Genomic DNA, 14,073 nt, shown 5'->3' on the forward strand with positions numbered 1-14,073 from the left:
GATTGTTGGACAGAGGGCAGTAATGGGGGAAAGATGGGGGAGGAACACCCATAGAGAAGGGGAAGGCGAAGGGTTAGGGGGATGTTAGCCCGGAAACCGGGAAAGGGAATAGCAATCGAAATGTAAATAAGGAATACCCAAGTTAATAAAGATGAAAAAATAAAAAGAAAATGGACTTAAAAAGCAATCTAGTGTATCCCTTTTAATATTGATAAAATAGGCTTAAATCCAAAACTAATCAGAAGAAGTAGGGAAAGTTACTACATATTTATCAAAGGAAAAATCTACTATGAATATAATTTTTTCTTTTTATTTATTACAATGTATCCTGATTATAGTTTCACCTCCCTCTACTTCTAGTTCTTCCTCCACCTTCCCTCCCCTTCAGACCTGCTTTTTTTGGTCTCTTATTAGAAAAGAATAGACTTCTAAGTGATAACAACCAAATATAACAAACAGAACAGAACAAATTATGCTAAGATAAAACAAAAACACTCACATCAATGTTGGACAAGGCAAATCAGCAGAAAGAAAAGATCACCAACAACAAGCATAACAATTAGAGATCCACTAATTCATTCACTCAGGTAGCTCATAAAAACACTGAACTGAAATCTGTAATACATAACAGAGGACTTGGCACAGGCATGTATTAGCCTATGTTTACTGCTTTAGTCTTTGTGAGTTTATATGAATGACTTTTCCTCAATTGTTTTAGAAGGCCTTGTTTTCCTAGCTCTTCCAATTTTTCTATCTCCTCTTCTGCAGGGTTTCTGGAGTTCTGAGGGAAGGAATTTGATGAAGACATCCAGCTTAGAATTCTGCGTCCCAAGGTCTCATCTACTCTCTGTGCAATGTCTGGCTCCGGGTATTTGTATTTGTTCTCATTTGCTGCAAGAAGAAGTGAAAGACCCCCGAAGGGAGCCCCCCACTCAAGTCTCGGGAAAGACGCGCACCCAGTAGGACACAGACACCGACCTGCTGTAATCACACGAGGAAGATTTATTGTGAGCGAGATGAAACGAGAGCTCAGGCCAGCATGCTGGGGTCGAGACTCATACACCACACAGGGAGTAGAGGAGTTCGACCCCGACCTGAATTTTCACAGAGCTTATAAAGGAAAAAACCACAAACCAGGGGGATCAAGAGGGAGGGAGGAGGGGAATTCCAAAACCATAAACTGCCCATACATCTAGGCCATATGCTAGCCACGTGCAACACTAGGCAACACACCCAGGACTTTGCGACATTTTACAGGGCCATTGGACCATTGTGGCCGGAGGCTATGGGTCATTGTGGCTGTTCCAGGAAACCTTTCATGCAAGAATGTTCCGGGAACCATTGCACAGCAAGGGAGGGGCGAAAAGTTCATGTTCTCACAGACCCTACCTCTTCTTTTTGGGTAGCTAGGCGGCTTATTATTAATTTTTAATCCTTCATTCCCCACTTCTTCTTTTTTTGTTAATAGTTCTAATCCTAGAACTTCATGGAGAACTCAGCTTCATCTAGCATAACAGCTTGGTATTGTAGTCTTAACATGAGGATTCTAACCTGGACACTATCCAAGCCTATCCACCAAGGTCATGACTAGCTTTTAGAACTTCTAAGCTTATACGGACTGTGATCCCTGAGGCACAGTCCCAAGAAGTGTTAAGAGTACTAACATATGCAATGTTACATCATTTGTAATGGAAATCAAGCCTATCCCACACCTATCTTGATAGAACCCAGGACAAACATGACTAAATTTCCCTCTAGGTCCCAGCTCTCAGCCCCAACAGCTAGTACACGGCTGGTGAGGGCTGAGAATTGACAGCTGTCAGGGTGGTCAGCAGCACCAGGTACGGTCCTTTCCAGCGAGGCTCGAGTGTCTGGACTCAGTGTAGCTGCAACCTGGAACTGATGGGATGTCTCAGGGGTCTCCGGGGCATAGGCTGCTGTCAGCTGTGAGCAGATTTCTTTCTGTATCACCTGTAGGTCTTTTAGCCTGGCACACAAATCATTATTACTATGGCACTATGACATGTTGGTTCAGTAACATCATCTAATACAGTCAGGGGGGCTGAGGCCCCATATAAGATCTCAAAGGGGGTAAGGCTGAATCTGGAAGGGGTATTTCTTGCTCTGAAGAGAGCAAGAGGGAAGGAGTGTCACCCAGTCTGTGCCAGTCTCCATGGTTAATTTGGTCAGGGTCTCTTTTAGAGTTCTATTTATTTACCCTACCTGTCCTGAACTTTGAGGTCTGTAAATACAATGTAATTTCCAATCGACCTCTAAATACTTGGCCACACCCCGGCTTACCTTGGCAAGGAAAGTAGGGCCGTTGTCTGACCAGATTACCTTGGGCATTCCAAATCGGAGGAAGATTTCTTCCAGTATCTTCTTGATGATTGCAGAGGCCGTCTCTTGTTTGGTGAGGAAAGCTTCTATCTATTCCTGAAAAAGTATCTACAAGCACTAGGAGATACTTGTGATTATATTTTTCTGGTTTTATCTCAGTGAAGTTCACTTCAACTTTTCACCAAACTCTCTAGGTCTCTTTGCCCTGTTTGCTTGCTAAGCATTCACTTATTGACATACCTTATACTTTCTACTGCCTCTCTGGCTAAAATCTTAAAGTCTATTACATACACTTAACTACTTGGACAAACTTTTTATCTCCTAATTGAGTCCATTTCTGTATTTGGCAAAGTGAGTCTTTTCTTTGTTCTCTGGGAAGTATAGCTTTCCCCTCAATGTACCATTGTCCTTTATCTTTTAAGCAATTTGGGCCTTTTCTTCTGTTTTACATTCTAAGTGAGGCCATCCCTTAGTCCGATCCTAGTTCTCAGTGGCTGTCTCTTGCAGGCCTGCAACCAGGATAGGCTCCTGCATAGTCATTTTTCTAGCCGCTTGATCTGCTTCGTTATTGCCCCATGCCACTGAATCTCTTCCCTCCTGATATCCTGAGCAATGAATAGTACTCACAGTTGTTGGCTTCACCAGGGCATCCAAGAGATGGCAACAGCATCTGAAGTGCTGATGTGCTGGGGGGGGGGGAGGTAGAGGTTCAGCCATCCCAGATGACATTGTGTTGTCCACCATGGCAGCACCCACCTATCTCTGACCTTCATGAAGAGAACTGTTCCCGTCTGTGGACAAGGTAGCCTCGGCTTTCAGCAGGGGTCAATCAGCCAGTCACAGAGGTCTTTCCTCCACCCATGGGCTTCTGCCAGTACTTGACACTCGTGCTGTGGTGGCTCCAGGTCCGGATTGGGCAGCAAGGTGACCAGATTGTCCCCAACCGGTGGAGAATCTAGTCCATGGCAGCTAACCAGTGGTCCCATCTTTTGGGACACTCTATTCAAAGGCAGAACATCAGCCACTCTATCACAGTTTAAGTCCTGGATTGGGTGATAATTGTTAGTGCCCGGCTGGCAGGAGTGATATGTTCCAAGTAGAACAGCGCTAAGCCATTCATCTCCCAGCATCAGGTACTGGTGCACTGAGACAGGTCTTAAGCTCCGCATACACAGTCTGTAGATATGCATACACATGGCCTCACCCAGCCATTTCAGCCCACGCAAGCCATTTTGGAGAGCAATTTTCTCATGAGCAAGGGATAGGGGCAGTCAGGGATGACTATGAACTAGTGGGTTACCCGGCCCACGCCAAGGTCCACTGTTCTTCGGGCAGTCCATAAGTATTGTTTGTTGCCAGTAGGCCCCTGTACCCAAGGTCTTTGGATATTGGCCCACTGGAGGGGGGCATAGGAGCACAGAGCATTGGGTCCCTGCATCCACACTTCCCTTCTATCTCTGTACATAGCCAGCACTCTAGGACCAAGAGGCTCTACAGTGTCCCCTCTTGTTCTTTCTGGGGCAGTCCCTGACCCAGTGTCTTTTTTTTTCTTTGCATTAGGCACACTGATCTTTAGCCAGGAATTCTCTTCTGTTGCCAGGTACTGTCTTCCTAGGTTCCCTAACTACTGTGGCCAGTATATGTTCCTCTCTTGTCTTTTATCTCTCTTTAGCTCTCTAGCTTCCTCTTCTTTTAGTCTCTTTTCTTCCCTAGCTTCCTGCACTCTTTACCTCTTTCTTTCTTTCTTTTTTTTCTGTCTCTCTGCATCTTCTTCTACAGCTATTAGGTGCTGTCCACTTTTCTGCACAGACCCTGAACCATGCATCAACTTACAATAACTCTCTCAGCGACTTAGCTTAACCCTTCAAGTTTCTGTAACTTTCTCTTCATATCTTTTCCTTATCTTAGCCAGATTGGTGGGGCATTTTCCAGCCCCTAGGAGACCGACCCTTGGAGCCTGGGGGCAGACCTGGCACTCCCTACCTTCAGGCGTCTGAAGAGAGCAGGCAGAAGTGAGGGCCTTCTATCCGTGTCTGGAACATTTTTTTCTGGTCTCCAGTAGGATTCCGTCTTTCATCGGTGGTAAAGAAGACCTGTAACAGTTACTAACAAGCATATCAAATGGGATGGTGAGAAAACAAGAGAATCTTGAGAATAGAGTCTACCGAAGAGGGCAAACAGCATTTAGTCACACAGCTAAACCAGGAGGCCTTTCTTGGAACAAAAAGGCCATTGTCAGTGTCAGCTCCATGGCTTTGCCTCTCAAGAGAACCAGCCTCCAAATGACACTAGGCTTCTAGTAACAACTAATAACAAAAGGATGGAGAGATGGTTAGAACCTGGGTGCTAGATGCCAGGGGGCTGATAAAAGAATTGTAACCAGTTCACCTGGGGCTATCAGGACCTCAGTAGTAGCCCTTTACCAAACTGTCTCACTGGGTTTAAAGGCCCATGGAAAAGAAAACATTAATCCTGACCTTGGCTACCTCCAAGTAATTTAGTGCTGGAGACTGACTCCTCCCTTGGAATAAAGACAGCAGATAAGGCAGGCTTCCTTAAAGAACTTCTCTAAATGAGCACTCTCCTTCTGTGAGCAAATGTCAGAAATTCCTTTCCTGTTCTTGTTTTCCTTATAGCCCCACCTAGCTCTCAGCCTTTTTAGATTATTATTCATGTAGCATTTTTAACACAGCCTGTCCCTTTTTTATAGCCTGTTGACAGCATTTCTGATCTTTTAGGCAGCTAAGCACTAAGTGTCATACCGGCTGAAACTCCGCCTTTAAGATTCTTTGCTCCCAAGCAAAATTTAAATCCTTTTCCAGCTTATCTCAGCTGTCCACCATGAGATTCCCAGAGATCGCGAACCAAGGTGTAGTAATTCACTAAGAAATCTCTCTAAAGTGTTTCTTTTTACCTTAAGCCTTTTCCTTTTAAACAGCTCCTGAAGAGCCAGAAAAATTGGGTGAGACTTGAGAAGTCCCCATGCTCGCTGCAGCAGCTCCGCAGCTAATTTCGCTCCCCTCTACTGTGTGCTGCGAGCACAAGCACAGATAAAACACTATTTTAAAAATTAACTTTGGCTATCAACCAACACACCGCCACTAGAGCGGGGTCCACAAAATTAAGTTCCTTACTCACTAAGCATTAAGGGGACCAAGTAAAACTCTTCAACGAACAAAGCAAACAGTTTCATGATTTCAAACACAGTCGTCGGTCCAAGATTTTAAACACGGTCGTCAGTCCAAATTCAAACACGAAACAAAAGTCAAAAAAACACTGTGAAAAGCTCTCAGGGAGAACTTTCCCTCAGGATGGAGACCCTCCAACTCCAAAGACCAGACCGAGACACCACAGGATGCAATCAGCAAGAGGATTTGGTTTATTGTCGGGATACACAGGCACAGACACCTGCGGGCGCTTCAGTCACTCGGGGGACTGGCGCGCCCCACGGAACCAAGGATGGGCTTTTATAGGATTTTGGGGAGCAGAAGCAAGCATACAGAAGCAGATGCATGGTTACAGGGATATAATTGGTGGATTCTAATATGGCAAGGTTTAGCCCGGGGGCAAGTTTCCTAGCTACCTTCCTGAAACATAACGACTGACTCGGCCCCCCCAAGGGTTCAGCCCGGGGGCAAGTTTCTTAGCTACCTTCTTGGAACATAACGACTGACTCGGCCCCCCACCAGGGTGTGGGACCTCTCCCGGGGCTTTTTTTCATTGTCAGGTGCTCAACTGCAGTCGTCCTGTTGCCAGGCCTTCAACCAAACACATCTTGCTTGGCAGCCGCTGTGTACTCAGTGTTCTAACCTTTCTCTGAACCAGTCATCTTAAGTACAGCCTTGTAAAATGGCGTTACTGCTGCTAAGCTGGGGTCTTTCATTCCCCCATTTTTTTTTTGTTAACTTTGAGTGAAATCTTTCACTCGACTTGGTCAAGAAATTTCTGTCTGGTGGGGGCTTATTCCCCCACTGACTCTAAGCCACAAAAGGGCTAGGAGGAGCCACGTAGGAGTTTTAACTTTAAGGGGTTTGGAGTGTGCTGAACTCTCTATGTCTGGGGTGTAGTGTTGTGATTAGTCAATTCCTCAGACCGGACTGTCTTGACGTGTGGTGTGTGGATCTAAGCCGAGACTCCGTCTACCTTTAGGGCGGTCGGGGTAGTCAGGAGGACGGTGTAGGGTCCTTTTCACCGTGGCTCGAGATTCTTGGTCTGGTGTCTGTGCACCCACACGGTGTCTCCAATCTGGAACGGGTGTGGCACCACCGGATGCTCAAGCTTGTCCTGGTAAGCAGTGGCCAAAGGTCTCCAGACGTCTCTCTGCACAATCTGTAGGGCCTGTAAATGGGCCCTCAGAGAAGGGCTGTCAGCAAAATCAGCAATGTTTGAATCAAAGAAATGGACAAATGGGGGTGGTGTTCCATATATTATTTCAAAAGGAGTTAGACCATGGGGGCCCGGGGTATTCCGGGCCCGATATAGAACTAGGGGAAGGAGGGCCACCCAATCCTTTGAGCCAGTTGCAAGCGTAAGTTTGGATAAAGTCTCCTTAATTGTTTTATTCATGTGTTCTACCTGACCTGAACTCTGGGGTCTATAGGCACAATGTAATTTCCAATCAATCCCCAGCAATTTGGCCACCAACTGACTTACTTGGGAGACGAAAGCGGGCCCGTTGTCCGACCCCAACGCTTGAGGCATGTCATACCTGGGAAAGATTTCCTCGAGGAGCTTCTTGGTGACCATTTTTGTAGTCTCGTGCTTTGTGGGGAAGGCTTCGACCCATCCTGAGAAGGTGTCTATAAACACTAGGAGATACTTGTATCCATATATACCTGGTTTAATTTCAGTAAAATCAATTTCTCAATGGATGTCGGGACGGTGTCCCCTAGGACGAACTCCTTGTCCAATCATGGTCCTTCCCAGGTTAACCTGAGCGCACGCTTTGTAACTCTCAGTCACCTTTTGTATCGCTTTGTCCCAATTAAAAAAAAACACAGATTTATCTCTTCCCAATCTAGTAAGGTTTTTATCTTCTTATGTAAAAAGGAGATCAATTCAAAAGTCCTTTGTAGACCCACTGTTTTAGTTGAGGGTGGTAGATGGCCCCCATTTTTTTAGGAGCTCTATGTCCTCATGGGCATAAACCCAACTAGTTTGTCCCACTGGTGGGGGCGTGGGTTGGTCTGGGCTATTTAAGGGCAAGATTTGTTTGTTCATGGCCGCTTCTCGCGCCGTGGCATCGGCCAGCCGGTTTCTTCGTGCCTCTGGGTTGTGCCCTTTTTGGTGTCCTGGACAATGTATAATACTCAGTCTTTTGGGCAAGAATAGGGCTTCTAAGAGGGCCAGAATTTTAGCCTTATTTTTAATATCTTTATCTTTAGATGTGAGCAGCCCCCGCCTCCGGTAGATCTCCCTGTGGATGTGTGCCGTGGCAAAGGCATAACGGCTGTCTGTATATATATTTAGCCTCTTACCTTTTGTCATCTTGAGCGCCTGAGTCAAGGCGATGAGTTCAGCCCGTTGTGCGGAGGTACCAGCAGGCAGGGCTTTCGCCCAAATCACTTTGTCCTCCGTAGTGACTGCAGCTCCAGCCTTTCGCTCTCCCTCTGCCAAGAAGCTGTTGCCATCCGTGTACCATGTGTGGTCAGCATTCTGAAGAGGCTGGTCCGATAGGTCCAGCCTGGTTCCATGTACTTCTGCGAGGATTTGTAGTCAGTCATGCTGTTCTGCCTCCTCTGGTAGAGGAAGCAAGGTGGCAGGATTGAGGGCGACTACGGGCCCAAACTGAACCCGTTCTGCATCCAGTAACAAGGCTTGGTGCGAGAATTAGAGAGCAGCGGTCTGGGGGCTGCTTTACCAAGGCCTCCACTGCGTGGGGTGCTAGGATGGTGAGTGGCTGTCCCAAAGTCAATTTTCCAGCGTCCTTGATCAGGACAGCAATAGCAGCCACCATCTTTAGGCACGGTGGCCAGCCGGAGGCCACAGGGTCCAATTTCTTAGACAGGTAGGCCACAGGGCGTTTTCAGAGTCCCAACCTTTGTGTTAGGACCCCTTTAGCATACCCCTGTTTCTCATCGATGAACAGTTACTGAGCAAATTGTAAGGGTTTGGAACAGTCGGATGAATATCTTCTATCCTCTTGTTGACCTTTCTCAAGTCTTGTACTGGCCTATAATCTCCAGTGCCGGGTTTCTTAACAGGCAGAAGAGGCGTATTCCAAGGCGACCGGCAGGGGACTAGGATGCCTTGATCCAGAAGCCTCATAATGTGAGGCCTTATACCTTGATAAGCTTCATGTGACAGGGGGTATTGTTTTATGGAGACTGGAGTTGTAATTAAGGGGGGCTGTTGGAGCGCCAACCCCATCCCACCAGTCTCTGCCCAAGCCAGTGTCCTGTCCCGGTTCATAGGGTTAGAACTTGAAGGGGAGTTCCGTGGGGGCCAGTTATTTGGGCCCCTCTTTCTTCAAAATGAATTTGTGCTTTTAGTTTGGTGAGCAGGTCACGGCCCAGCAGAGGGTACGGGCAGTCCAGAACATGTAAGAAGGAATGGGTCACCTTACCGGTAGCCAGCTGAACCCGGCGGTCCGTAGTCCATCGGTATTGTTTCTCACCAGTAGCTCTTTGTACCCAGGCCATCCGGTCGCTGAGTTGTCCTGAAGCTTGGGTGAGGACTGAATGCTGGGCTCCTGTGTCTACCAGGAAAGTAACCAGCTGCCCCCCAACTTTAAGCGTTACCCTGGGCTCGGGGGGGGGCTCCTGGCCATGACCTCCCTAATCTTTATCTAGAGCCAAGAGGGAGGTTCGTGGTCGAGGCTTTCGGGGTCCGCCAGGCTTCTTGGGGCACTCTCTGGCCCAGTGCCCTTTCTCTTTGTAATAGGCACATTGATCTTTATCCAGCTTCAGCCCCTTTCGAGCTCCCCCGCTATCTCCCTTCCTTTTTTGGCCCTGAACTATGGCGGCCAAGATTCGACTCAATTTTTAGTTTCTTTTTTTATCTCTCTCTTATTAAAAATCTTTTCAGCTTTTTTAAGTAAATCCTGTAATGTATAGCCCTGCAAATTTTCTAACCTCTGTAACTTAGTCCTGATATCTGGAGCAGCCTGCCAGATGAAGGACATAGAGACACTCGTCATTTGTCCTGGGTCATCTGGGTCATAGGGAGTGTACATACGGTAGGCCTCCTTAAGTCTCTCTAGAAAGGTGGAGGGAGTTTTCCCCTGCTTCCTGTAATACCTGTTTTACCTGAGCCAAATTAGTAGGGCGTCGTATAGCCCCTCGGAGACCCGCTAGAAGCAACTGGCGATAAAGGCGTAGGTGTCCCTTACCTTCAGCTGTATTAAAATCCCAGTTTGGTCCTCAGGTAGCTGGGTGGGACGCCCATCATCTCCCAGAACATGCTTTCTGGCCTCTAGGAACACTCTTTGTTTTTTTGTTTTTTTGTTTTTTTTTTCCTGAGGTTAAGAGGGCCTGTAAGAGCTGTTGGCAGTCATCCCAAGTAGGCTGGTGGGTAAGTAAAACAGATTCTATTAGGTCGGTGAGTGCCACCGGATCTTTGGAGAAAGAAGGGTTGTGTTGTTTCCAATTGTAAATGTCAGCTGCTGAAAACGGCCAGTATTGGGTCTGGCCACCGGTTCCCTGTCTAAGTGGGAAAGCCTGGGAGGTTGAATCTGGCATCACCTCGCGCTTATTGTGCAATCTCCCTGCGACAGGGGAGAAACCTTTATCAGACTGTGGCCCGGCAACTGATCTGGCCGGCGGCTCTGCCTCCTCCGTTTCAGCCGGGCCTGTCAGAGAGAAGATCTATGAGAGGGGAGTTTGGGTCTGCCGGGAGGACAGGTTTCTTAAGACGTGGCCGGCAGACCGGGCGGGGCCAAGGGGACAGGCTGGGGGTTGAGGGGAGGCCAATTCGGGTCCACGAAGGGTTCCGCCCGGGGGGGGGGGGTTTAAGGCGAGACTCTCTCAAGTGATAATATAAGAAACCTGGTCAGGATGTCCGTGGACGACCCGATCTTTAACCTGTAAAATAATGATCTTATTAAATGTGCCATTCACTGGCCATCCCGCTCCGAAAGTGGGCCACTCGGATGTGCAGAGAGTCTGCCATTTTCCTTTTTTTTTAACCTCGACGGACTGGTTGTGTGTCCGGTCGTGGACGTCTTTCTAATGATCAAGAGTGAGACTTAGGGGCATTGTTAGGGACTGTCCCATGTTAGTTCTAAGGAAGATTAGAACACAGAGAAAACAAACAACACCAACAGTCAAACAAACAACAGACAGGCGTGCTGCACGGCTTTGGTACCAAACTGAAAGCAAAAAGTCAGATGGAGGTGGCAAAGGTCCGGGGCCCTCTGAAAGCCAAAAATACAGACAGAGGTGCCGTTAGTCCGGATCTTTCTCCTCTCCCAGATTGGGCCCCGAAAAGTCGGGCCCCTAACACCCTTGGAACGTCTTCCAGGGCTGCGGGGCGAGAAGTCCGAGCTCGTCAGCTCCTTCTTCGTCCCGCCCAAATTCCAAACAACCTGGCTGAGCGCTCACAGAACAGACCTGGCTGAGCGCTCACAGAACAGACCTGGCTGAGCGCTCACAGAACCTGGCTGAGCGCTCACAGAACAGACCTGGCTGAGCGCTCACAGAACAGACCTGGCTGAGCGCTCACAGAACAGACAGAATAAGGCAGAACGAGACAAAATCAGACAGACAGACAGACGCCGGCCGGCTTACCTCCCAGTGGGTGGTCGGTGGTCCCTGGGTGGAGGATCTCCTTTCCCGGCCAATGCACCAAATGAAAAGCTCTCAGGGAGAACTTTCCCTCAGGATGGAGACCCTCCAACTCCAAAGACCAGACCGAGACACCACAGGATGCAATCAGCAAGAGGATTTGGTTTATTGTCGGGATATACAGGCACAGACACCTGCGGGCGCTTCAGTCACTAGGGGGACTGGCGCGCCCCACGGAACCAAGGATGGGCTTTTATAGGATTTTGGGGAGCAGAAGCAAGCATACAGAAGCAGATGCATGGTTACAGGGATATAATTGGTGGATTCTAATATGGCAAGGGTTTAGCCCGGGGGCAAGTTTCCTAGCTACCTTCCTGAAACATAACGACTGACTCGGCCCCCCCAAGGGTTCAGCCCGGGGGCAAGTTTCTTAGCTACCTTCTTGGAACATAACGACTGACTCGGCCCCCCACCAGGGTGTGGGACCTCTCCCGGGGCTTTTTTTCATTGTCAGGTGCTCAACTGCAGTCGTCCTGTTGCCAGGCCTTCAACCAAACACATCTTGCTTGGCAGCCGCTGTGTACTCAGTGTTCTAACCTTTCTCTGAACCAGTCATCTTAAGTACAGCCTTGTAAAATGGCGTTACTGCTGCTAAGCTGGGGTCTTTCAACTGGACAATACCACAGAAAACAATCCAGACAAACAAGACCAAGACAAAGCATCCTATAACCAATTTCCACAGATGCCTGGTACCTTCAGTACCTGGCCCAAACTGCAGCTTAACCTTAGCTGCTTCTGGGATACCAAACACAGAAACAGAATACAGACAACAGACACTAACACATCTAAGCACACTTGTCCGTGCCTATACTTAAATAGGCAGCCGAACTCGACCTCCAAAGTCACAGTCAGATCTTTTTGACTGTCCGTTGCCGGGTCCTCCCGACAAAATTCGGCTCGTGGAACGTTTCTCACGCGTCCCAGAGCCAGGACCCAACAAAGGCTGACTCGTGGAACGTCTCTCACGAGTCCCAGAGCCTGCGCGATTGGGGCGTCCCCCGGTGCGCTTTCTAAAAAGGAAAAAAAGAAAGAAAAAGACTATTCGGAGTAGGAATCCTTCATCTACTCACAGGCGCCATTTCGGGGTGGGGAACCTTCTTCCACCCGTGCACAGGGCAGGAAACCTTCTTCTGCCCAGACAGTGCACTAAGACTCTCGTGCACAGGGCAGGAATCCTTCATCTGCCCAGACAGTGCACTAAGACCTTAAACCGGTACCGAAAAACACAGACTACAGGACTTAATTCACACACACTCACACACACGAGCACAAACAAAAGAGAAAAAAAAAAAAAAAAAAAAAAACAAAACCGACGTCGACTACGTGTCGACCAGAGGCACTGAAACTGATCGGCAGGTCGCAGACCTTGCCTAACAAACCGGTCGTCAAGGAGTAAAGTCTCCTCTGGACCTATCAGATGGGGTTCACCAGGCGTCCCTGGTCCCCCCTTGTCCTCCTGGGACGTCTCCCAGGGCGAACGGACGGTGGGTACCTGGACACGTCTATCCCTATCCACCCCGCTCTCCTTCCTGGAGCGCGGTCTCACTGAGCGTCCGCAAAACCGAAACAGCGATCGCACCAGATTCCCAGACAGAACATAGACACAGACCCAGACACAGCGCTGAGATAAAACAGAGAATCTTACCTCCAAGTGGGTCTAGGACCCCTGGGTGGTCGCGCAGATCCCGGACGAGCCCCCAAATGAAAGACCCCCGAAGGGAGCCCCCCACTCAAGTCTCGGGAAAGACGCGCACCCAGTAGGACACAGACACCGACCTGCTGTAATCACACGAGGAAGATTTATTGTGAGCGAGATGAAACGAGAGCTCAGGCCAGCATGCTGGGGTCGAGACTCATACACCACACAGGGAGTAGAGGAGTTCGACCCCGACCTGAATTTTCACAGAGCTTATAAAGGAAAAAACCACAAACCAGGGGGATCAAGAGGGAGGGAGGAGGGGAATTCCAAAACCATAAACTGCCCATACATCTAGGCCATATGCTAGCCACGTGCAACACTAGGCAACACACCCAGGACTTTGCGACATTTTACAGGGCCATTGGACCATTGTGGCCGGAGGCTATGGGTCATTGTGGCTGTTCCAGGAAACCTTTCATGCAAGAATGTTCCGGGAACCATTGCACAGCAAGGGAGGGGCGAAAAGTTCATGTTCTCACAGACCCTACCTCTTCTTTTTGGGTAGCTAGGCGGCTTATTATTAATTTTTAATCCTTCAGAAGCTTCTATAAGGTTGGCTAGTAAGGCACTGACCTATGAGCACAGCAGAATGTCATAAGGAATAATTTTACTGTTATTTTTTACTTTTTAGATCAGTAGTTTTTGGTTTTACCCTAGACTACAGAGCTTTCTAGTCTCACTCTCTGGTTCTTAGTTACCCAAGCAGTACCAGTTGTGGATTCCATTTTGTGGGAGTGGGCCTTAAGTAAAATCAGACATTGGTTATTTATCCCTATAAGCTTTGTGCCACCTTGCCTCAGAATATGTTTCAGGCATAACAGCACTGTAGATGATTCTCTCCTTTTTAAAAAGAACCTAACTGCAATTTTCCCTTTCTCCTCTTCTGCCAGTTACACACCTCCAAATCCCCTCTACCCTCACAATCTACTCTTTCTACTTCCCTTCAGAAAAAGGTGTCCCTCCCATGAATATCAACCAAACATGGTATATCAAGTTGCAGTAGACTAGGTACCTTCTCTCTTATTAATGCTAGACAAGGAAACACAGTGTCAGCTACAGAAGTTCCTTGGTAGAATACTTAAGGTCATATGGTCATATGTGCCTTATGAACACACCTTGATTTTCCCTTGGTATTTGTATCCACTTATTCCCCATTCAGTTGCCTCATCAATCTAGCTAAGACAGTAAGTACTATATTGGATACATGTAGAAAGAGTGAGTAACCTTGTCTTGATCCTGATTTTCATGGAG

General features: G+C 48.0%; 2 long non-coding RNA genes across 2 annotated transcripts; both read right to left on the reverse strand.

Moving 5' to 3' along the window:
* Nucleotides 1-982: 982 nt before the first annotated feature.
* On the reverse strand, nucleotides 983-13,354 carry LOC148006771 (uncharacterized). Its single transcript, XR_015672595.1, has 2 exons — nucleotides 12,769-13,354; nucleotides 983-1,987 (listed from the first exon to the last, which is right to left on the reverse strand). It is a non-coding gene; the product is annotated as an uncharacterized LOC148006771 (long non-coding RNA).
* Nucleotides 5,697-7,920, reverse strand: LOC147996585 (uncharacterized). The gene is made up of 2 exons (XR_015672594.1): nucleotides 7,049-7,920; nucleotides 5,697-6,703 (listed from the first exon to the last, which is right to left on the reverse strand). It is a non-coding gene; the product is annotated as an uncharacterized LOC147996585 (long non-coding RNA).
* Nucleotides 13,355-14,073: the final 719 nt, after the last annotated feature.

Source organism: Rattus norvegicus, chromosome 2, assembly GCF_021556685.1.
Source record: "Rattus norvegicus strain SHRSP/BbbUtx chromosome 2, alternate assembly SHRSP_T2T, whole genome shotgun sequence".
NCBI lineage: Eukaryota > Metazoa > Chordata > Mammalia > Rodentia > Muridae > Rattus > Rattus norvegicus.